The 24,544-nt window shown below is 35.4% G+C and overlaps 2 pseudogenes; both read right to left on the reverse strand.

Moving 5' to 3' along the window:
• Positions 1-165: 165 nt before the first annotated feature.
• Positions 166-7,311, reverse strand: LOC109569377 (olfactory receptor 5W2-like; annotated as a pseudogene).
• A 5,907-nt stretch (positions 7,312-13,218) lies between these two features.
• On the reverse strand, positions 13,219-14,202 carry LOC109578951 (olfactory receptor 5W2-like; annotated as a pseudogene).
• Positions 14,203-24,544: the final 10,342 nt, after the last annotated feature.

Here is a 24,544-nt window from a genome sequence, read left to right on the forward strand (position 1 = left end):
AAATATTTCTAAAATTTAGACTTTATAACAAAAATTATCATTTGAACTATTTAAGACAGCTTTGTGTCTCTTATACCATGAAGTATACATTTATAAAAGCAAAAAACACAATATGTGTGTACTTGTGACTATGAGTGTGTGAAATATAAACCTTTAAAATCATATTTAAAGTTTCAGTTTTTGCAGGGCCTGTTTCACATCCTTGTTCCTTAGGCTCTAAATCAGAGGGTTTAACATGGGAATCACTAGGGTGTAAAACAACGAGGACATTTTGTCTTCATCTAGACAGTAGGATGAACTCAGCCTGAAATACAAGAAAAATACAGTTTCCTGGAAAATTGCCACAGCAGTTAGGTGGGAGGTGCATATGGAGAAAACTTTGAACCTTCCTTCAGCAGAGTGGATCTTCAAGACTGCTAGAATGATATAACAATAAGAGACAAGGACTCCTGAAATGGAGGTCAGTTAAACATAGACAAAAAAAAAAAAAAAAAAATAAGTGAATAATGCCAACTCACTGACCAATGTATCACAGCAGGAAAGGGAGAGAAGTGGAGGTAAATCACAGGAAAAAATGGTTAATCTCATTTGACCCACAGAAACATAAGCAGAATGCTAATGTCATGTGTATCAAAGCATCTGCCATTCCCACCAGGTAAACCCCAGCCATGTGCAGGGAGCACACCCTGCTAGACATGCTGACTGCATAGAGCAAGGAGCCACCGATGGCCTTGTACTGGTCATAGGCCATCACTGCCAGCAACAAAGACTCAGAATCTATAAAGTTAGAGAAGACCAAAAATTGCAGAGCACAGCTATAGAAGGAGATTGATCTCTTTTTGGCTAAAAGGTTCAACAACATCTTGGGGTCATTGCCTCTGGAATAGCAGAGGTCACAGAAGGAGAGGTGGCTGAGGAAAAAGTACACAGGTGTTTGCAGCTGGGGATCCATCCTGATTAAAATATTCATTCCAAGATTTGCCAGGTTAATGAGATAGACAATAACAAACATGACAAATAAGATCATCTTAACTTCAGATTTATCTGTGCTGCTGCTGCTGCTAAGTCACTTCAGTCGTGCCTGAGAAACCAGGCTGAAAGTATATGAATAACCATTTACTATGCTGAAAAAATTCCTTGAATACAAAAATATATTTTCATTATCATGTTGGACATAAAACATAATTTAAAATATTTATGTATTAGTTTTACAATCTATTAGTATACATACACTAATAACAATGAAAATAATTATGTTATCGATCCTGATCTTTAGTATTTAGTGAGACATGAAATAAGTAACTTTGAAATTTTTCTCTAAAAATATATCACTGCTTTGCCACATGACTAATTACCAATTTATAGAGTTTCTTCTGCCAAAAGAGGAGTTTCTTGAACAAAGAAAAATGCTAAAAGGAAGTGAAAACCACAGAATCTAACACCCACTGTAGCCTCTCTTTGGATTTTAATGGATTTTTTATATTATAAAAGTGGAAATAGGGGAAATATTTGCCTATTGTCCCTATTTAGGGACAATAAATGCCTCTGAGATATATAGGTTTCTGTCTAGTATGTCTACATTACGTGTCTGTTATGTGTTTGCATGCAGATCACATGTCTCTGATGTATATGAGACTAGCGCGTTGGTAAGGAATTTATTTTTCTTTTGAACTTAGTAGCTATGGGGCTTCACATGAAGATGAATATGCACATTTTAATTTTTAAGTTTGCTCCTAGATTATATTTTAAATAAAGCAAAACAGCAACACCAACCCCCCCTTTAAATTCACCTATATACTACTCTGATGATAAAAGGAGTAATATCTTTCCTATAAACCAGAATCAAAATAAATTAATTTAATAGTTATATTATGGATATTAACAAGTACAGAATCTGCCAGTTCTGAGAAGAAAATATTTTTACTGAACATTAAATTACAGAGTATATTTAACTGAGTAAGCAGGTATAAAATATTTTATTTACAAATTGATTTTCCCCCAAATGGGAATGTTTTTGTCCTATGTTTTTTAAATCAGGACCTCAAAACTGAACTGAGATGAGCTGGTCTTAGGTAGCTGAACAATAAACAAATAGCATTTTATTTTACCATGTCCAGATCAGATCAATCGCTCAGTCGTGTCCAGCTCTTTGTAACCCCGTGAATTGCAGCACGCCAGGCCTCCCTGTCCATCACCAACTCCTGGAGTTCACTCAGACTCACGTCCATCGAGTCAGTGATGCCATCCAGACATCTCATCCTCTGTCGTCCCCTTCTCCTCCTTCCCCCAATCCCTCCCAGCATCAGAGTCTTTTCCAATGAGTCAACTCTTCACACGAAGTGGCCAAAGTACTGGAGTTTCAGCTTTAGCACAATTCCTTCCAAAGAAATCCCAGGGCTGATCTCCTTCAGAATGGACTGGTTGGATCTCCTTGCAGTCCAAGGGACTCTCAAGAGTCTTCTCCAACACCACAGTTCAAAAGCATCAATTCTTCAGCACTCAGCCTTCATCACAGTCCAACTCTCACATCCATACATGACCACAGGAAAAACCATAGCCTTGACTAGACGAACCTTTGTTGGCAAAGTAACGTCTCTGCTTTTGAATATGCTATCTAGGTTGGTCATAAATTTCCTTCCAAGGAGTAAGTGTCTTTTAATTTCATGGCTACAGTCACCATCTGTAGTGATTTTGGAGCCCAGAAAACTAAAATCTGACACTGTTTCCACTGTTTCCCCACCTATTTCCCATGAAGTGATGCTACCGGATGCCAGGATCTTCGTTTTCTGAATGTTGAGCTTTAAGCCAACTTTTTCACTCTCCACTTTCACTGTCATCAAGACGCTTTTTAGTTCCTCTTCACTTTCTGCCATAAGGGTGGTGTCATCTGCATGTCTGAGGATATTGATATTTCTCCCTGCAATCTTGATTCCAACTTGTGTTTCTTCCAGTCCAGCATTTCTCATGATGTACTCTGCATATAAGTTAAATAAGCAGGGTGACAATATACAGCCTTGACGAACTTCTTTTCCTATTTGGAACCAGTCCATTGTTCCATGTCCAGTTCTAAGTGTTGCTTCCTGACCTGCATACAAATTTCTCAAGAGGCAGAACAGGTGGTTTGGTATTCCCATCTCTTTCAGAATTTTCCACAGTTGATTGTCATCCACACAGTCAAAGGCTTTGGCATAGTCAATAAAGCAGAAATAGATGTTTCTCTGGAACTCTCTTGATTTTTCTATGATCCAGAGGATGTTGGCTGCTGGGGACCAGCCCCAGCTGATCCAGGGTATTCAAAGGAGAGACGGCCTAGGCGACTATTTACATGCTAATTAGAGATATAAAGAATAATAGAATGAGGATAGCTCAGTAGGAAAATTCAGTGGAGAAAAGAGGGTGAGTAGCTTGGTTTACGCGGGAGACCAATAAAACTTCAAGACAAGAAGTTTGCACCACTTACGTAGGCCGCAGGCGCCCTCTCGAATAGCGGAAGGTGCCTCACCCTAGACACCTTCTTGAGTGGGTCTTAGAAGCCCAGGCATAATTAGTAAGCGTGGTGGGTTCCGTGCTCCAGATGGAGACTCAGCTGGAAGTTAAAGGGAAGAATGACATGGGGAGACCAAGTGTTGGTGAACAAGGCCCATGGCTTTATTTTTAACAGGGGCTTTTATACCCTAAGTTACACATAGAGGATAATAGGGGATGCAAAGTCAGCAGTCTTTGATTCTTATCAAAAACCAGGGTTTCTTTCCCGCAAATTTATCGTATACAAATGGTTTAGGTGATTTACATCATCTTCTGGCCAGAAGGCCTACAAACATTTTTTGACTCTTGACAAGGACTTATCAACAAAGACTTATTTTCTCTAAGAGTAATTATTTTAAGGTTTGGCGCCATCTTCCAAAGATAAAATTGCATTCCTATAGGCCAAAGATAAAATTGCATTCCTATAGGGTGGATGTGTAATGGGTTTACAACAAAGGAAAGAATGTATTACCTTAAGGGTCTAAAGTTACTAACACCAAGGCCACTACTTATTTTTTCTATATACCAACTATTAATTAATACATATTCAAGGATACAATTTAGGGGATGTGAAAACTTGGCAACAAACATTGACTCATCAATGAAATCCTTTACTAGTTTATTCTGACAGTTTTTAACTCTCTGAGAGGCTCTAAGCTATTTGAATATCTTAAGCTTCCCGTGCCTCTGGAGGCTAGGAGACTGTAAACAATCGTATGCATAGCTGCAGGAGTCCGGGTAAACTTGTCAGGCGAGTTAGAGAGCCATCTGAGGGGTTTGGATTTAAACACTCCTAATTGCCCAGGAACTTTATTAATTGGAGCTGTAAGTTAACTCTTTGACAGAGAGAGCGAGATGGTGGTAGGGGACTGCCCCCAGTAAAGTCAGAGGTGAGAGCACAAAGCAATAAAGTAGGCAGACTCTGGTTTTTTGGGGGGTAAATGCTCGAGAATATCCGGGGAGACTCCGGAGGTTTGATCCCGCCTTTGCCTATGCCGAGCCTCCTTCCTCATGACCTTTGTCACGAACGGAATGTCTCTCGCCGGCTCCCGGCAGTTGGCAATTTGATCTCTGGTTCCTCTGCCTTTTCTAAAATCAGCTTGAACATCAGGAAGTTCATGGTTCACATATTGCTGAAGCCTGGCTTGGAGAATTTTGAGCATTACTTTACTAGCGTCTGAGATGAGTGCAATTGTGCAGTCATTTGAGCATTCTTTGGCATTGCCTTTCTTTGGGATTGGAATGAAAACTGCCCTTTTCCAGCTCTGTAGCCACTGCTGAGTTTTCCAAATTTGCTAGCATATTGAGTACAGCACTTTCACAGCATCATCTTTCAGGATTTGGAATAGCTCAACTGGAATTCCATCACCTCCACTAGCTTTGTTCATAGTGATATTTTCTAAGGCCCACTTGACTTCACATTCCAGGATGTCTGGCTCTAGGTCAGTGATCACACCATCGTGATTATCTGGGTTGTGAAGATCTTTTTTGTGCAATTCTTCTGTGTATTCTTGCTATCTCTTCTTAATATCTTCTGCTTTTGTTAGGTCCATACCATTTCTATCCTTTATCGAGCCCATCTTTGCATGAAATATTCCTTTGGTATCTCTGATTTTCTTGAAGAGATCCCTAGTCTTTCCCATTCTGTTGTTTTCCTCTATTTATTTGCATTGATTGCTGAAGAAGGCTTTCTTATCTCTTCTTGCTATTCTCTGGAACTCTGCATTCAGATGTTTATATCTTTCCTTTTCTCCTTTGTTTTTTGCTTCTCTTCTTTTCACAGCTATTTGTAAGGCCTCCCCAGACAGCCATTTTGCTTTTTTGCATTTCTTTTCCATGGGGATGGTCTTGATCCCTGTCTCCTGTACAATGTCACGAACCTCATTCCATAGTTCATCAGGCACTCTACCTATCAGATCTAGGTCCTTAAATCTATTTCTCACTTCCACTGTATAATCATAAGGGATTTGATTTAGGTCATACCTGAATGGTCTAGTGGTTTTCCCTACTTTCTTCAATTTAAGTCTGAATTTGGCAATAAGGAGTTCATGGTCTGAGCCACAGTCAGCTCCTGGTCTTTTTTTTTGCTGACTGTATAGAGCTTCTCCATCTTTGGCTGTAAAGAATATAATCAGTTTTATTTCGGTGTTGACCATCTGGTGATGTCCATGTATAGAGTCTTCTCTTGTGTTGTTGGAAGAGGGTGTTTGTTATGACCAGTGCATTTTCTTGGCAAAACTCTATTATTCTTTGCCCTGCTTCATTCTGTATTCCAAGTCCAAATTTGCCTGTTACTCCAGGTGTTTCTTGACTTCCTACTCTTGCATTCCAGTCCCCTATAATGAAAAGGACATCTTTTTTGGGTGTTAGTTCTAAAAGGTCTTGTAGATCTTCATAGAACTGGTACATTGGGACTTAGATACATGGGCCACTGCTTTTGAGTGCTGGTGTTGTGCAAACATGTCATTAATTATGTTTCTGCTTTTGTGTATTGCCTCATGAATTCAGGGATAAATTTAGCACAAACTGAGGTTGTATACATCAGTATAGTCATTTAATTAATCTAGCATAAGGAGGGTTGCCCTTGTAGCTCAGTTGGTAAAGAATATGCTTGCAATGCAGGAGGCCTGTGTTTGATTCCTGGGTCAGGAAGATTCCCTGGAGAAGAAAATGGCAACCCACTCCAGTACTCTTGCTTGGAAAATCCCATAGATAGAGGAGCCTGGCAAGCTACAGTCCATGGGATTCCAAGCGTCACACAACTTAGTGACTAAACCACCACCACCAAGGATGAAGCAGTGTGAAAGAAAATAGAGAGAAACATTTCCATAATATATGAAGAAAATATTTAAAATATTTAAAAAATATACATTCATTTATATGACAAAGAACTTGCATATAAAATACATAAACTTTCATCAATAGTGAAAAAAAAAACTTAACAAAAGCTGAGCAATAAAAAAAAATTGAACAAATATTCTCAACAAGATGATAAATAAGCGAGAGGTTAAAGCATAAGAATTTCGTTCTTATGTGAAACAGTAGGTATTAAGACAATGGCAATAAAGCCACAATTAGATAACATGACATAAATGTTAATGGACTGAAATTAAATATTGATCATAACTCATTTTCTGTTTCATCTGAATTCTCTTCTGTCAATTTACAGATTTGGTGTGCTGCAGTTGATGTGGTTGCAGAGTCAGACATGACTGAGTGACTGAACTGAACTGAACTGAACATCACACACAGAAAAAGTGATTAATCTCCTTTGACCCACAGAAACATAAGTGGAATGCTAATGTCATGTATATCAAAGTCTCTGCTATATTCAGCAGATAATCCCCAGACCAGCAGGGAGCACACCCTGCTGGACATGCTGACCACATAGAGCAAGGGGTTGCTGATGACCATGTACCAGTCATAGGCCATCACTGCCAGCAGGAGACACTCAGAATATGCAAAGGTATAGAGCACCAAAAGTTGCAGAGCACAGCCACAGAAGAGAATTGATTTGTTCTTAGCAAATAGGTCTACCAGCATCTTTGGGTCAACTGCTGTGAAAATGCTGAGGTCACTGCAGAAGAGGTGACTGAGGAAAAAGTACATGGGTATGTGCAGATGGGTATCCATTCTGATCAGGGTTATCATTCCAAGATTTGCCAGAAGACTAATGAAATAAACAAGGAGAAATATGGTAAACAGAATCACTTTGGTCTCAATGTTATCAGTAATTCCCAAGAAAATGAATTCAGTTAAGGAGAAGCAATTCCCTGTGTCCATTCTTCTTTGTTCTTGTGCAAAGTTTTGGAGAAAATGATCAAGAAAATGATACTTGCATGTGTAACACTTTTTGGCATCTACAAAATGTCACAAGACCATTTTTTCCTGTAAGTGTCTTTTTATACTTATAAAACTATCCAGTCATGTACCCACTCTTTAAAGAAGCATGGCCCTCTATTCTGTAATACTAAAAAAGTATCTGAGAAAGACCTTTGAGAAATTGGATGTAAATCTATATGTCATTCATGAGGTTTTTTACATTCTATAAGCTCTTCTCTGAGTGTTAGTTTCTTCATCCCAGGGAGTAGATTTGAAGAAATTTAACTCTTTACCTCTAGAGAAAAACCTAGAAGAGACACCAGTGTTAGAGACTGTAAGACACAGGACTATTTATGAAGGTTGAAAATAGTCACTTAGATACAAAAAAACGATAACAATTTTTATGTTTCTCAAAAAAGTATGATTGGTTTCAGAGAATTTGACTTAGTTCACTGAACTTAGTGAGAAACAGTAAGTATATCAATGACTAGTAATAAAACTAATTATATTACTTGTTTTAGTTTATGTTATATTCAGTATTTGCTGAGACATGAATGAAGTATTATTAACCTGGTTTTCTAGAAATTTATCCATGATTTCCCACAATTCTCATTACATCTTTGTGGAGCGGTAGTTGTCAAAAGATGAATCTCTTAATGAGTGGAAAAAAGAAGTAAAAGGAAGTGAAAATGACAGAATTTATTGCATAATTCACATCATTATAGATTTTAAATGGCTTGTTAGTTACTAAATTGGAAATAAGATGAGGGACAATAATGTTTCTAAAAGACATAGACTTCTCTTTGTAATATATGTGTATGTGTTTACATGTTACTGTTTATAAGAAATGAATGTAAGCAATGAACATTTTTTCCCACAGAACTAAGTAAACATGGCATGTGGTTCACATGGAGATGAATTTGTACATGTTTTTATTTTTATTGTGGACCTACTCTGTTTTAATAAAACAAAACATAGTTTAAATTCATGTATACATCTTTCCAATGATAAAAAGTTAATATTTCCTATGAAGAAAGAGCAAAATAAAATAAACAGTTGCATTGTGGATATTAATAATGTCAGATTCTTTTGATTCTGAGATCAAAATATTTCTAGCCATTGATTTCAGATTTTAATGAGTAGGCATGCACAAAATTGTTCGTTTACAATTTTTTCCATCAAAATGTTAAGTATTTTCTTCTATATTCTTTAAGTTAGGAACTGGAGACCTACCTGAGATGAGCAGGTCTTGGCTAGTTTAACAATAAGCAGATGGCTTCTTATTTTACCAGGTACAATGGGACTTAAATCTCTGTGCTACTGCCCCTTTGCTTTGATGTTATGCAAACATTTCATTAATTATATTTTTGCTTCTGTATTTCTCCCTGAGAATTCAGAATCCACTTAGCACAGACTGAATTTTCATGCTTTACTACTGTCATCAAATTGATCTATGGTAAAAAGAAACTTTGTATTATTATTATTATTATGTGCTTCACAGTTATCCTGAGATGGTTTCATCCTTCTTAGTTAAAGAGTAAACCTACTGAAACTCAAAAAGATCCTCCTTCCATTATTTCCATTTCCTTATATTTGTTCATAGTGTTTTAGAGTCTCCTTCACATCTCATTTAAGGATATTACCACACTTGGTTCATATTTTCATTTTTACTGAAATGCAATGTGTATATCATAGAATTCAGCCTTCTAATGTATACAGTTCTTTGTTTTTACTATATTTTTTAAGGTTCTTAGGTTATCACCAGTATTTACTTCCACAACTTTTTCATCATTATGATAAGAAATCCGTATTTATTAGCTGTCATTTTCCGTTCCTTCCTCCCTGAGCTCTGGTAACTACTAATCTACTTTCTGATTCTTTGTGCTTTCAAATTCTTTGCCTCCTTTTAAACAGAATTATGTAATATACTTTTTTGTTTGTTTGTTTGTTTGTTTGTTTGTTTTGGTTATTGTTTTCATCAGCCTTCTTGTCTTCACTGAAATATTTTCAAGGTTCATCTGTACTTCATGTATCGCATATTTATCCTTCTTTGAATTTTTGCCATATTTCATCTGTTTTGACAAAGAAAATTAGCATAAATATGGTAAGTCACTTCTGGGTCTTGTCTTGAAGAAGACAGTATGTGAAAGCCATGAATTACCATGTAGAAATTCCAACTAGCCATCTGATTTTACAATGTGGTACGTTCTGAGATTACATGAACTTAAAGGGGAGAATTTGAATCCATCTTTCTAGACATTCTCATCTAGTGTCAATTATTAAAGAATTTGCAACCTAGCTCACCTTTCCACTGAATATTTCATGCTATCTCAGTAAATACGAGAAAGAACAAAATAAGGAGTCAGTGGTCATTCTCTTAAGTTGTTTAGTTTTGAAATACAGTTTATGTAAGGAGAGGTAACTAGAACAGTGTGCAAAAACAAATAAGAGAAAAAAGATTTTGAATATATAAATGCATGTATATTCAAGGGTTTCCTGGGTGGCTCAGTAGAAAAGAATCTGACTGTCTAGCAGGGGATGTGAGTTAGGTCCCTGGTTGGGAAGATACCTTGGAGTTGGAAATAGCAACCCACTCCAGTATTCTTGCCTGGATAATTTCTTGGACAGAGGAGCCTGGCAGGTTACCATCCATGGGGTTGCAAAGAGTCAGACATAACTGAGCACTCATGGTCAGTGGTCATTCTCTTAAGTTATCTAGTTAAGAAATGCAGTTTATGTAGCAAGAGATAAGTGGAACAGTGTGCAAAAATATATCAGAGAAGCAAGCTTTTGAATATCTATATAAATGCATATATATTCAAAGTTTGAGGAAAAATGTTTGAAAACCAGATATACATAGATAGATAGACATAGATATAGATAGATAGATATAGATATGACAAATAACTTGTAGCCAAAGTATATGAAGAATCCTCACAGACGGTAAGACAACAAACAACCTAATAAAAATTGAACAAAGAATTGAACAAATTAAGTCTCATCAAGAAGATATATACAAAGAAACCCACTTCAGACCTAGAGACACAAACAGACTGAAAATGAGGGGATGTAAGAAGATATTCGATGCAAATGAAAATCAAAAGAAAGCTGGAAAAGTAACATTCATATCAGACAAGATAGACTTTAAAATAAAGAATGTTAAAAGAGACACTACACAATAATCAAGGGATCAATCCATGAAGAAGACATAACAATTGTAAATATATATGCACCCAATACAGGAACACTTCAATATATAAGGCAAGTGCTAATATCTATAAAAGGGGAAATAGAGAGTAACACAACAATAGTGGGGAACTTTAACACTCAAATTATACCTACCCAGGCAGATCACCCAGGCAGAAAATTAATAAGTCTTAAATGACACATTAGATTTGATATTTGTAGGACATTTCATCTGAGAGAAGCAGAATATACTTTCATCTCAAATAAACATGGAACATTTTCCACAATAGATCATATCATGGATCACAAGCCAAGCCTTGGTAAATTTTTAAAAATTGAATTAATAACAAGCATCTGTTTCCAACAACAATATGAGAACTCCATTATAAGATAAAGCTGTAAAAAGCACAAACATATGGAGGCAAAACAATATGTGACTAAACAACCAATGAATCACTGAAGAAAATGAAGAAATCAAAAAATACCTAGAGACAAATGACAACAAAAACATGACAATCCAAAACCTAAGGTATTCAGCAAAAGCAGTTCTAAGAAGGAAGCTTATTGCAATACAGTCTTACCTCAGGAAACAAGAAAAGTCACAAATAAATAACCTTACATTACACCTAAAGTGACTAGAGAAAGAATAAACAAAACCCGAAGTTAATAGAAGGAATCAAAGTTGATGTGTGGCAGAACCAATACAATACTGTAAAGTAATTAGCCTTCAATTAAAATAAATTTAAATTTAAAAAATAAAGTGAAAGTGAGAAAAAATAAATAAATAAAACTAAAGAAAGAGGGAAAAAAACCCATAAAAACCAGAGCATAAATAAATGAAAAATATAATAATATTTTATTATTATAAAATTTTTTATATTTTATATATATATAATTTTATTATATATTTAATTTAAATTTTATTTAATTAATTTATTAATTTATATTTATATATATATTATATATTATATATATAGTATATAATAAATTAAATTAAATAATTAATTTAATTTAAATTAAATATAAATTAAATATATATAAATATACAAATATAAATTAAATAATTTATTTAATTAATTTAATTTAATTTAAATATAATATAAATTAAATAAATATAAATATAAATAATTAAATTAATTATTTAATTAATTTAATTAAATTAATGAAATTAATTTAAAATATATAATATTTTATTATTATAACATTTATAAAAAAAGAAAATAATAACACAGGTCAGTGAAACTAAAAGCTGGTTCTTTGATAATATGAAGTTGATAAACATTCAGTCAGACTCATCAAGAGAAGCAAAGAGAAGACTCAAGTCAATAAAATTAGAAATGAAAGATGAGAAGTAACAACTGACATTACATATATTTTCCATCAGTCATTGGTGATGTGTAATAGGAATGTGCTATGGAAAGAAGGTAAGTTAGTGATGAGGACTGAAGTAGACAGTCTAGAATACATCAGAGTCTTTTGATATAGTGTTCTCTATTTTTGTGAAATTTCAAGAATTTTCATGTAATAAGTGTATTTCCATGCCATTGTCACAACTTGGATTTGAATTGTGAATTTCCTAAAACAAACTCAGTTCTACTTTAAGTTATCCAATTCTAGATGAGGAAGCCTGTTATTAATCAAATGTTATCTGCTATAATACTATTTTTAACTTCCATTTAATGGGCTTATTTTTTCTCTTTTTTTTTCATATCACATTTATTAGATCCAATAAAACGGACCAATATGTAGGTCAAATCAGTCATTAGATGCTGTAATATACATCTGTCATTTGAATGGAGACAAATTAACTAGATTACATGTTTACTTACTACACAATACCTGTCAATCCACTGAGGCCCGGTTTGTCTTAGACTTTAATTTTAAGACAATATTTTCAGTTAGGCTGCCTTTTATGAGTAACAGTTTCAAAAGAGTTCGGTGAATTGATAAAATATGGTAGGAATAGAAAACTATACATCTTTTACATAAAATAAGAATTTTATAAATTTGTAGCTTTTTCCACAATGAGAACTTTTCCTAACATGGCATAATGTCTCACAAATGCCCTCAAATTTTTATCCCATTATAATTTTGTGGCTCATTTATTGCTAAACTGCTTAGTTCATTAATGTTTAATACTAGTACCAGCTTAAATTCATTAGTATAGAATCTATAAGATGTACTATAAAGTATAAAAAACCCTGAATTCTGAAAGATTGCTCAGTAAATCTTTGATTTACTTTAAGACAAAATCTTTAAGACACTGCATAATGTTTTAGTGAGACTGAAATAATGTTTGAATGACAAATAAAGAAAAAATTAGCATAAGTAGAAAAGGTTTTTCAAAAACAGTAAGTGCCATATTTAAATCCTGCCCACACATTAAGCATGAAATCTGAAGAAAACTGCACTATTTCTTAACAGAGGTGCTGTGCTTAGTCACTCAGTCATGTCTGACTCTTTGAGACTCCATGGATTGTGGCCCACCAGGCTCCTCTCTCTCTGGGGATTCTCCAGGCAAGAACACTGGAGTGGGTTGCCATTTCCTCCTCCAGTCTTAACAGTGGAGTTTAATACAAATAATTAATCACTTGGGAACTTGAGAAAATTGTTTCTCATGTGTCATGCCACATAATTTTAATTACACAATTACTATATGTGTGTGATTTTGTTCACATATGCATATTACAAATATTTAAAATATAGTTTAGCTTTCAATTTTACTAAGGACTCTTTTACATCCTTGTTCCATAGGCTACATATCAGAGGATTTAACGTGGAAATCACAAGAGTGTAAAACAATGAGGTCATTTTTTCTTGATCTAGAAAATTAGGATGAACTTGGCCTGAAATACAAAAAGAACACAGTTCCCTGGAAAATCACCACAGCAGTAAAGTGGAAGGTGTAGGTGGAAAAAGTTTTGAATCTCCCTTCAGCAGAGTGGATCAAGACTGAAAGGATGATATAAAAATAAGAGACAAGGACTCCTGAAATAGTACTCAGTTCAATAAAACCAAAACCAATGAATATCACTGACTCACTGACCTGTGCACCTGAGCAAGAAAGGAAAAAAAGTGGAGGTAAATCACATAAAAAATGGTTAATCTCATTTGACCCACAGAAACATAAGTGGAATGCTAATGTTGTGTGTATCAGAGCATCTGTCATCCCCACCAGGTAAACCCCAGCCATGAGCAGGGAGCACACCCTGCTGGATATGCTGACCACATGGAGCAAGGGGTTGCTGATGGCCTTGTACTGGTCATAGGCCATCACTGCCAGCAACAAAGACTCAGAGTATGGACAGATACAGAAGACAAAGAACTGCAGAGTACAGCCACTGAAGGAGATTGACTTGTTCTTGGCAAATTGGTATACCAGCATCTTGAGCATGATTGCTGTGGAATAGCAGAGGTCACAGAAGGAAAGGGGGCTGAGGCAAAATTACATGGGTGTGTGCAGCTGGGGATCCATCCTAATCAGAGTTATCATTCCAAGATTTGCCAGAAGACTCATGAGATAAACAAGTAGGAATACGGTAAATAGGATCACTTTGTTCTCAGTGTTACCACAAAGAAAGTGAATTCAGTCACAGAAGAGCAGTTCCTGTATCCATTCTTCTTGACCTTAGGTAAACTTTTGAGAAAATGATCAAGAAAATAAAACATGGATGTATACCGCTTCTGCACATCTTCAAAATTATATAAAACAGAACAAAGTTTCTCTCTTTAATTGTCTTTTTTATACTTAGAAAATTATACAGATCATGAGTATACACGTTTAAGGAGGGATAGTTTTCTATTCAGTTCAATTCAGTTTCTCAGTCGTGTCCAACCATTTTGAACTCCATGAATTACAGCACTCCAGGCCTCCCTGTCCATCACCAACTCCCGGAGTTCACTCAGACTCACGTCCATCAAGTCAGTGATGTCATCCAGCCATGTCATCCTCTGTTGTCCCCTTCTGCTCCTGCCCCCAATCCCTCCCAGCATCAGAGTCTTTTCCAATGAGTCAACTCTTCACATGAGGTGGCCAGAGTACTGGAGTTTTAGCTTTAGCATCTTTCCTTCCAAAGAAATCCCAGGGCTGGTCTCCTTCAGAATGGACTGGTTGGATCTCCTTGCAGTCCAAGGGACTCTCAAGAGTCTTCTCCAACACCACAGTTCAAAAGCATCAATTCTTCAGCACTCAGCCTTCATCACAGTCCAACTCTCACATCCATACATGACCACAGGAAAAACCATAGCCTTGACTAGACGGACCTTTGTTGGCAAAGTAATGTCTCTGCTTTTGAATATGCTATCTAGGTTGGTCATAACTTTCCTTCCAAGGAGTAAGCATCTTTTAATTTCATGGCTTCAATCACCATCTGCAGTGATTTTGGAACCCCCAAAATTAAGTCAGCCACTGTTTCCACTGTTTCCCCATCTATTTGCCATGAAGTGATGGGACCAGATGCCATGATCTTCGTTTTCTGAATGTTGAGTTTTAAGCCAACTTTTTCACTCTCCACTTTCACTTCCATCAAGAGGCTTTTTAGTTCCTCTTCACTTTCTGCCATAAGGGTGGTGTCATCTGCATATCTGAGATTATTGATATTTCTCCTGGAAATCTTGATTCCAACTTGTGCTTCTTCCAGCCCAGTGTTTCTCATGATGTACTCTGCATATAAGTTAAATAAACAGGGTGACAATATACAGCCTTGATGTACTGCTTTTCCTATTTGGAACCAGTCTGTTGTTCCATACCCAGTTCTAACTGCTGCTTCCTGACTTGCATATAGGTTTCTCAAGAGGCAGGTTGTCTATTATGCAGCAATAAAAATTTTATAGGATACATCTTTGAGAAAGTTTTACATAAATCTAGATGTCATTCATGAGGTAAGTTACTTTCTACAAGCTCTTCTCTGAGCATTGCTCTCCTTATCTCAAGGAGTAAATTTACTAAATTTAACTCCCTCTACCTCTTTAAAATACTTTGGAAGAGACACAAGTATTAGAGAGACCAAACTGTTAGACATAGGACTAAGCATTCCCGATGCTTGAACACATTTACTTGGATGCAAAAAATAATCACAATGTCTATGTTTCCTAAAAAATCATAATTGGCTTAAATGTGTCTGACCTAGTTTCAGAAACAGTGAGTGCATGAATTGTCAACCACAAATTGGCCCTTGCCTTGATTGCTTGCAATCTCTCTCTAGAAGGATTAAATCATGTGCTACTGCAGCTGCTGACCTCCAACATCTCCTGGAGGTGTTCAGGGTGAAGAGAAGAAATGAAGCACTCTGTGGCCAGGACAAAACTGGCAGGACAGGCCTTTGGATAGTTAGATATTCTCAGGACCTGATTTTACGAGCCCAATTATTGTATCTCTTCATATCTAGAAAGGCACTAACATCCTTCATGATGAAGATTGTTTCTCCTGGCTAGCAGAATCTTCATGAGATCAGCAGAAACTTTCTATAAAACAATATGTGTTTAATTGCTTGTACTCTCCCTTTCCAAAATCATATATATACTATCTTCTCCCCTAATCTCTCCAAACAGTTTCTCAGAACTCTATGGGGTGCTATTTCCCATGTTGCAGTCCTCATATTGCCCAAAATCTAAGGCAAAACCAATATGATATTGTAATTAACCTCCAATTAAAATAAATAAATTTATATTATAAAAAACTTAACTTGCAACTCTCATCTTGTGCAATTTTTTAGTCCACTGAATGAATAATAATCATAATAATAAATAATTATGTTACTGATTTTAGTTTATCTTGTGTTTGGTATTTGGAGATATATAAGTTTCATTAACCTCTTATCTAGAAATTTATTATTGCTTTCCCATAATGTCCATTATCTCTTTGAGGAATGATGTTTGTTAAAGGCTGAATATCTTGACTGTTGGAAGAAAATAACTAAATGGAAGTGTAAAGGACATATTTTAAACATTTGCATCACTTTAGAGTTTAAATGGCTATTTATATTATAAAATGGAAATGCAATGAAGAAAAATAAATATTTACAAAATACATAAGTTTCTCTTTCTGTTATATATGTGTATTTATATATGTGCATGCATATATATTTTAATGTTTACAGGAATAGAATTAGAAGTTATGGAGTTTTTCTTTAGAACTAAGTAAATATGGCATAAGCCCAACAGGGCTTCCCTGTTGGCTCAGTAGTAACGTATCTGCCTGTTAATTCAGGAGATCTTGGTTTGATTCCTGGGTCTGGAAGATCTCCTGCAGAAGGAAATACCCACTCTAGTATTCTTGCCTGGGAAATTTTATGGACAGAGTAGACCTGTAGGCTTCAGAGACATTTTATGGACAGAGTAGACTGGCAGAGTCAGATATGACTTAGAGACTAAACAACAAAAATATAGAATGTGGTTCACATGGAGATGAATTTATGGATTTTTAAAAATTTTTATTGGGTTCGCACACTGTTTTTTCTTCAATAAAACAGACCAAAGAAAACATATCTTAAATATATGTATACATTTGTCTAATGATAAAAGAAGTATATGTATGTATATGTATGCATTTGTCCAATGATAAAAGAAGACTTTCCTGTGAACCAAGAACATAATAAAATAAATGGATTGTTATAGTGTGGTTAATAACAAGTTCAGACAGATTATTTCAATTCTAATAAAAAATATTATTTCTAACTATTAAATGAAGGTTTCGAGGAGTATTCATGCATAAAATGTTTCACTTATAAACTTTTTTTTTTCTTTTTTCTCTTAACATTTAAGTATTTTCTCCCATATTCTCAAAGTTAGGACCTGGAAACCTAACTGAGATGAGCAGGTCTTGTGTAGCTGAGCAGTAGTCAGACAGCCTTTTATTTTTACCAGATACACAGGAGCTTAAATCCCTGTGGTATTGTCCTTAGGCTTTGTGTTAGACAAACACTTTATTAATTATATTTTCAGTTCTTTATATGCCCCTGTGGATTCAGAAACAACTTAGTAAAGGCTGAATTTGTATGCTTCACTGTTGTCACCAAACTGAGCTATGGTAGGAAGGAAACTGAAGATTGCTTGCATGGTGTGTTTCACAGTAACCCTGAAACTATCTCCTCCTTCTCTAGTCAAAGAGGAAACCTACTGACTCTCAAAAAGATCTCTCCTTCATTATTTCCAACTCTTCTAGATTGTTCATTGTGTTTTTGAAACATTTTCCTTCATACCTCATTTAGGAATTATATTCCAATTGTATTTTATTTTATATTGAAATAAAATGCATATGGGGTCTCAGGTGGCAGCAGTGGTAAAGAACCCACCTGCCAAGGCAGAGGACATAACAGATGTGGGTTCAACCCCTAGATTAGGAAGATTCCCTGAAGGAGTGCATGGCAGCCCACCCCAGTATTCTTGCTGGAGAATGTCATAGACAGAATAGCCTGGTGGGCTATGCAGTCCCTGGGATTGCAAAGAGTTGGACAGGACTGCATAATGCATATTCATTACAAATACATAAAATTCACCCTTTTAATGTATACAATTTTTATTTTGTTTTGTTTTTACTATGTTGACAAGGTTTTTCAGTTATCACCACTATCCACCTCCAGAATAGTTTCATCAGTCCAATAAGAAACCCACCTTATTAGCTTTTACTAACCTCCTAATTACTAATCTCACTAATCTCCCCTCACTTCCTCTGCCCTGGTGACCACTAATCTGCATTCTGTTTCTGTGTGGTTTCCTATTCTTGGCCTTGCACATAAATAGAATTATGCAATGTGTGTGTGTGTGTGTGTGTGTATAAGTGTGTTTTCTATTAGACACTTTTTCTTCAGTAAAATCTTATCAAGGCTCATCCATGTTGTATATGTGTCAAAATCCTGTTTCATTAAATGATCTAACAATATTTCATTTTATAAATATAATACATATTATTGATCTATTGTTCAGTCTATTGATCTATTGTTCAGAAACACTGGGCTGTTTCTACTCTTAATCTAGTTTGAAAAAATGATGCCATGTCATTCTTGTCAATATTTCCTTTCAAGGCAATATTTCCTTCATCACCAAACTACTTTTATTCCTGTCTTCCAACCACTTATCCAGAGATATATAATTGATTTTATGACCCCTTCACATCCTCTAAACAGTGCACATTTTTCTGAGTTACCTTTATTTATTCATTTTAGAATCACTCTACTACATTTACAGTCTCAGGAATTAGAGAAATGTTTATTTTGTATTTTCTAAACTCTGTAGCATTAGGATTTGAAAAGATAATGCTTTCTAGATATTTATCATTAAATATTTCTACTAAAGTGGAAAATGATGTACAAGGAATAGAAATGTATGTGCTTTGGGGACTTTTCTATAGATAGAGCCCATATATGGCCTTACCTGATGGCTCAGATGGTAAAGAATCTGCTTGCAATGCAGGAGATCAGGGTTCAATCCCTGGGTTAGAAAGATCCCCTGGAGATTGGGATGGCCACACACTCCAGTATTCTTGCCTGGAGAATTCCATGGACAGAGGAGCCTAGTGGGCTCAAAGAACTGGAAACGACTGAGCAACTAACACACACACACCTACAAAGATGACTCATTTAAAACATTGTGCACGGTGATGAATTTTCTTCTTCAGCAGAGTTCCAGTCTTTTGCTTTAAATATCTTGTTTGTTTGTTATCTATATTAGGTCTTTGCAAAGTAAACACCAGAATTTGCATTTTCATGATGTCAAATCATCCTGAACAGAGACCAGTGAAATTCTCCATACTCCTAAAGCTTGGTCTACCATCTTGCTATCTGGTAATACATAGTTCCTTCATGAGGTCTCAGAACTAATCTTCTTTTCATAATGACCTGAATGACCAAAATGTCAGTCACTCTCCCTCTATATGTATGCTATTTAAGAAGTGCTTCATAAAGGCACTTTGTGTGTGTGTGTGTGTGTGTGTGTGTGTGTGTGTGTGTATATACATATAACAAAATTAAGACGAGACTACACACCTGCTCACAGATTTAATAATAATAGCATTGAAAAACTATTAATAAGCAAAACAGTAATTAGATATTAACAGAGTTCTACAATGAATTAATGATAGTTTGGGAAGAATAAAGCAGATTGTACACACTTTTCACATATCTTCTTTAGAGATACAGTACCTCTTTATGTTTCCTTTGAATTTTTTCCATACTCTGCCTACTTTGATGAATAAAAATGGTCAGAAATATTGTAAGTCACTTCTGAGTCTAGCCTTTAAGAAGATAGTATCTGAAAGTCATGACCTATAGTACAGAAAGTCTGAAAAATCATCTGAATAACAGATTTCACAAGTTCTGAGAAAACATGGACTGGGAAGGGGAGAATTTTGAGTCCATTTTGCTAGTCATTTACATCTTGTGCAGTTACAAAAGACCTTGCAACCTGACCCATCTTTCCATGAATATTTCATGTATCCTCAGTTAACATGAGAAATTAAACAAGATAATGAATCAATTTCCATCATGTTAAGTCATTTAGGTTTGAAATACAGTTTTATGAAGTAAGAGATAACAGGAAGTGAGTGGGAAAATAAATAAGAGAAAAACAAATTTTAAGTGTGTTGTGCTGTGCTTAGTCACTCAGACATGTCTGACTCTCTGTGATACAATGAACTGTAGCCCACCAGGCCCCTCTGTCCATGGGATTGTCCAAGCAAGAATACTGGAGTGGGTAGCCATTCCCTTCTTCAGGGGATCTTCCCACCCAGGAATTGAACCAGGGTCTACTGTGTGGCAGGTAGATTCTTTACCATCTGAGCTACCAGGGAAGCATATACATACATATATATATATATATATATATATATATATATATATATATATATATATATATATATAACGATTGAAGAAAATATTTGAAAACCATATATTTATCTGACAGAGAAATAATGCTTTTTGAAGCATAGCTCCATGGTGGACCCAAAGATGTTCATATTGAGAGAAGCAAGTCAGATAGAGAAAGTTAAATACTATAAGATAACACTTAGATGTGAAATCTAGAGTACGGTACAAGACAACAATTTTACAAAACAGAAACAGTCACAGATGTTTGTGTTCCTTTTTCTGATTGCTCCTTTTATTTGTTTCTTGCTCTTATCTACCTTATTTTCTTTAAAACTAGGAAATTCAGCAAGTTAAAATTCATTTAACTAGTCCATTTTTAATTTGGGGGAAATTATACCTAGTGAAAAATTTTGTTGATTTTTAATTGTTATTCCCATTCTTGGTGTGATAATCCCAATTGTTGTTCATTACTTTTGTCACTAAGTCAAGTCTGACTCTTTTGTGGCCCCGTGGACTGTAGCCCAACAGGCTACTCTGTCCCTGGGATTTCCCAAGCAAGAATACCTAAGTGGATTGCCTTTTTCTTCTCCAGAGGATCTTCTCCCAGGTATCAAACCAGTGTCTCCTTCATTGGTAGGCAGATTCTTTACCGCTGAGCCACTAGGGAAGCCAAATCACACAAATATTAAAGTATCGAATACAGTACTTTATGGGGATATTTTTGAGACAAAGATCAAACCACATAACTAATTGTTAATAATTTCTCACTAAAATTAAAAAAAAAAAAACTGATACATTTGCATTACAAAAGAGTTTTACCAACATTATTTACTTCATTGTCACACATATGGCATATATAGAATTGTTTTAGTCACCTCCTTATATTCCTATTCATTTTAATGTTCCCTCAGCTACATCCTTGTCTTCTGGGATGGAAAAACCCCTTGGGTTGTATTTCATTCATCCAGAACCCGGCTTTAGCTTAACACTGCTGCTATGAAAACCATGTCGACCAACACTTTCCAATCTACTCTTACCTAACAATTTAAAGCTGAGTTTGGGGAGATAAATTATTAAGTTGGATAACATAAAATATCTCCCAATGGGATTTGTGTTTCATTAAAGATGGAGATCTTAAATAATCAAAAAACATATCTTTAGAAGAAAATGTCTTCCTCATACATAAGCAAGTGGGAAAAATTCTCTAAGATTTTCCTGGTACTTCTGGTAACATTAAGACAGTTCTCTATTGGCAAATGTGTACCAAGGAAATTACTTTTTTCAGAATATCGTTTCCTTTCCTCAAACCTAGAGTACTGTGACACAGAGTTCATTGGATGACACAGTACTAAATACATTATGTCTCACTGCAGCTAAGAGAATTACTGGGAAAGCCAATGTGTGAATAAAGACAGCGTTTTTCTATAAGCAAGGCAGCACTTCTAATAACATAAAGATGAATACTGTACTGAGATACTCTGTGGAATTATGCACTACACTAAAATCACATATGTACACTGATCATTCATTTTGTACAACAGGGCTTTAGATTTAAAAATACAAATAGGGTTTATTACCACTTCTCATCGAATGTACTTTGCTTAAGGGAAAAAAAAAAAGGAAAATTAGAGTTAAATATACATAGAGTTTCACCTAAAAAGAGTATACTGAAAATACATTTTCAGAAATGAAACTATAAACAGACCAAAGAAAAATTTAATATCATCTTGGCAATTTTCCCCACATCCATCACAAACTAGTGTTCAATACAAAACATTAGAGCTTCCCCTGTGGCTCAGCTGGTAAAGACTCCGCCTGCAATGTGGGAGACATGGGTTCAAACCCTGGGTTGGGAAAATCCACTGGAGAAGGGAAAAGTTGCTGCTGCTGCTGCTGCTGCTAAGTCACTTCAGTCCTGGAGAATTCCATGGATTGTATAGTTCATGGGGTCACAAAGAGTCAGACACAACTGAGCAACTCTTACAATATGTGACTTAGTTTGTGTATTTTTGAGGTATATACCAGGGAAACAATATTGCCTTTACACTATTATGTCTGCCTTCTTTCATTCAGTATTATGTTTGTGATCTACATTGCAGTCTACTTTTTCAACATGCAAACTTACCATAAAGTTCTTTATCTAATCCGGATCAGAAGTCAGCAAACTTGATCCATAATATTTTACCTAAGCTGAGACACACCATTTCTGTGTGTATCACAAATGGTTGCTTTTGGGATACAGCAAAAAACTGTTTAGGCGTGGCTAAGAGTTTATGGCCTACAAAGCCTAAAATATAGACTATTAAAACATTAAAGACAAGCTTGTCAAGTCCTATTCTAATGTACTGGGTAAAAATTAATGAGTTATTTTCACTGTTATAGTATTTCAAATACTACTATGGTGAATATTTCTGTACATGACTTTTAGTGAAGATATTCATCCTTTCCTCTTGGGCATAATTCCAGGCATGGTATTTTTGGTCCTAGGACATTTGTATAGCGAGCTATAGAAGAGTCAGCCATGGAGTTTTACCATGTGCTGTGGCAATTTTCCATCTACTGTCAATGTGTGAAGGCCATGGTGCTTCACAACTTCACCAGTAGTTGATACTTCAATTGCTTATATCTTGTCATTCTGTAGATGATAAAATATGACTTTACTTTTTGTTTCAGTTTTATTTGTCTGAGCACTAGTAAGGTTGAATATCTACTTCCATGAGGAATCTATCAGATTCTGAATTTGAATAACAGGCCATACAATTCTTTGTTTGAAAATGAAGTGCCCAAGTCCAAAAAACTCAGAGAGCCCCAAACAGCATAAACCAAAGGCAAAGCACCCCAAGACACATATTAATCAAATTAACAAAGATCAAACACAAAGAACAAATATTAAAAGCAGCAAGGGAAAAACAACAAATAACACAGAAGGGGATTCTTCTAAGGATAACAGCTATCTTTCAATAGAAACTCTTCAGGACAGAAGGGAATGGCAAGATATACTTAAAGTGATGAAAGAAAATAAACTGCAGACCAGATTACTGTACCCAGTAATGATCTCGTTCAAATATGAAGGCGAAATCAAAAGCTTTACAGACAAGCAAAAGCTGAGAGAACTCAGCACCACCAAACCAGCTCTCCAGCAAATCCTAAAGGATCTTCTCTAGACAGGAAACACAAAAAGGGGGTACAAACTTGAAGCGAAAACAATAAAGTAAAATGCAATGAGGTAATACTTATCAATAATTATCTTAAATGTAAATGGGTTGAATGCCCCAACCAAAAGACAAAGACTGGCTGAATGGATACAAAAACTAGACCCCATATATATGCTGTCTACAAGAGACCCACCTCAAAACAAGGGACACATACAAACTGAAAGTGAAGGGCTGGAAAAAGATATTCTATGCAAATAGAGACCAAAAGAAAGCAGGAGTAACAATACTCATATCAGATAAAATAGACTTTAAAACAAAGTCTGTGAAAAGAGACAAAGAAGGACACTACATAATGATCAAAGGATCAATCCAAGAAGAAGAAATAACAATTATAAATATATATGCACCCAACATAGGAGCACCACAATATGTAAGACAAATGCTAACAAGTATGAATGGGGAAGTTAACAATAACACAATAATAGTGGGATACTTTAATACCCACTCACACCTATGGATAGATCAACTAAATAGAAAACTAACAAGGAAACACAAACTTTAAATGATACAATAGACCAGTTAGAGCTAATTGGTATCTATAGGACATTTTACCCCAAACAATAAATTTCACCTTTTTCTCAAGTGCACATGGAAACTTCTCCAGGATAGATCATATCCTGGGCCATAAATCTAGCCTTGGTAAATTCAAAAAAATTGAAATCATTCCAAGCATCTTTTTTTTTTTTTTTTTAACATACATTTATTTATTTTAATTGGAGGCTGATTACTTTACAATATTGTATTGGTTTTGCCATACATCAACATGAATCCACCACGGGTGTACACATGTTCTGATCACATTGCAGTAAGATTAGATGTCAATTACAGGAGAAAAACAATTAAAAATTCCAACATATGGAGGCAGAACAACACACTGCTGAATAACCAACAAATCACAGAAGAAATAAATATATGCATAGAAATGAATGAAAATGAAAACACAACAACCCAAAACCTATGGGACACTGTAAAAGCAGTGCTAAAGGGAAGGTTCAG

The sequence above is a fragment of the Bos indicus genome, chromosome 19, assembly GCF_029378745.1.
Source record: "Bos indicus isolate NIAB-ARS_2022 breed Sahiwal x Tharparkar chromosome 19, NIAB-ARS_B.indTharparkar_mat_pri_1.0, whole genome shotgun sequence".
NCBI classification, from domain to species: Eukaryota; Metazoa; Chordata; class Mammalia; order Artiodactyla; family Bovidae; genus Bos; species Bos indicus.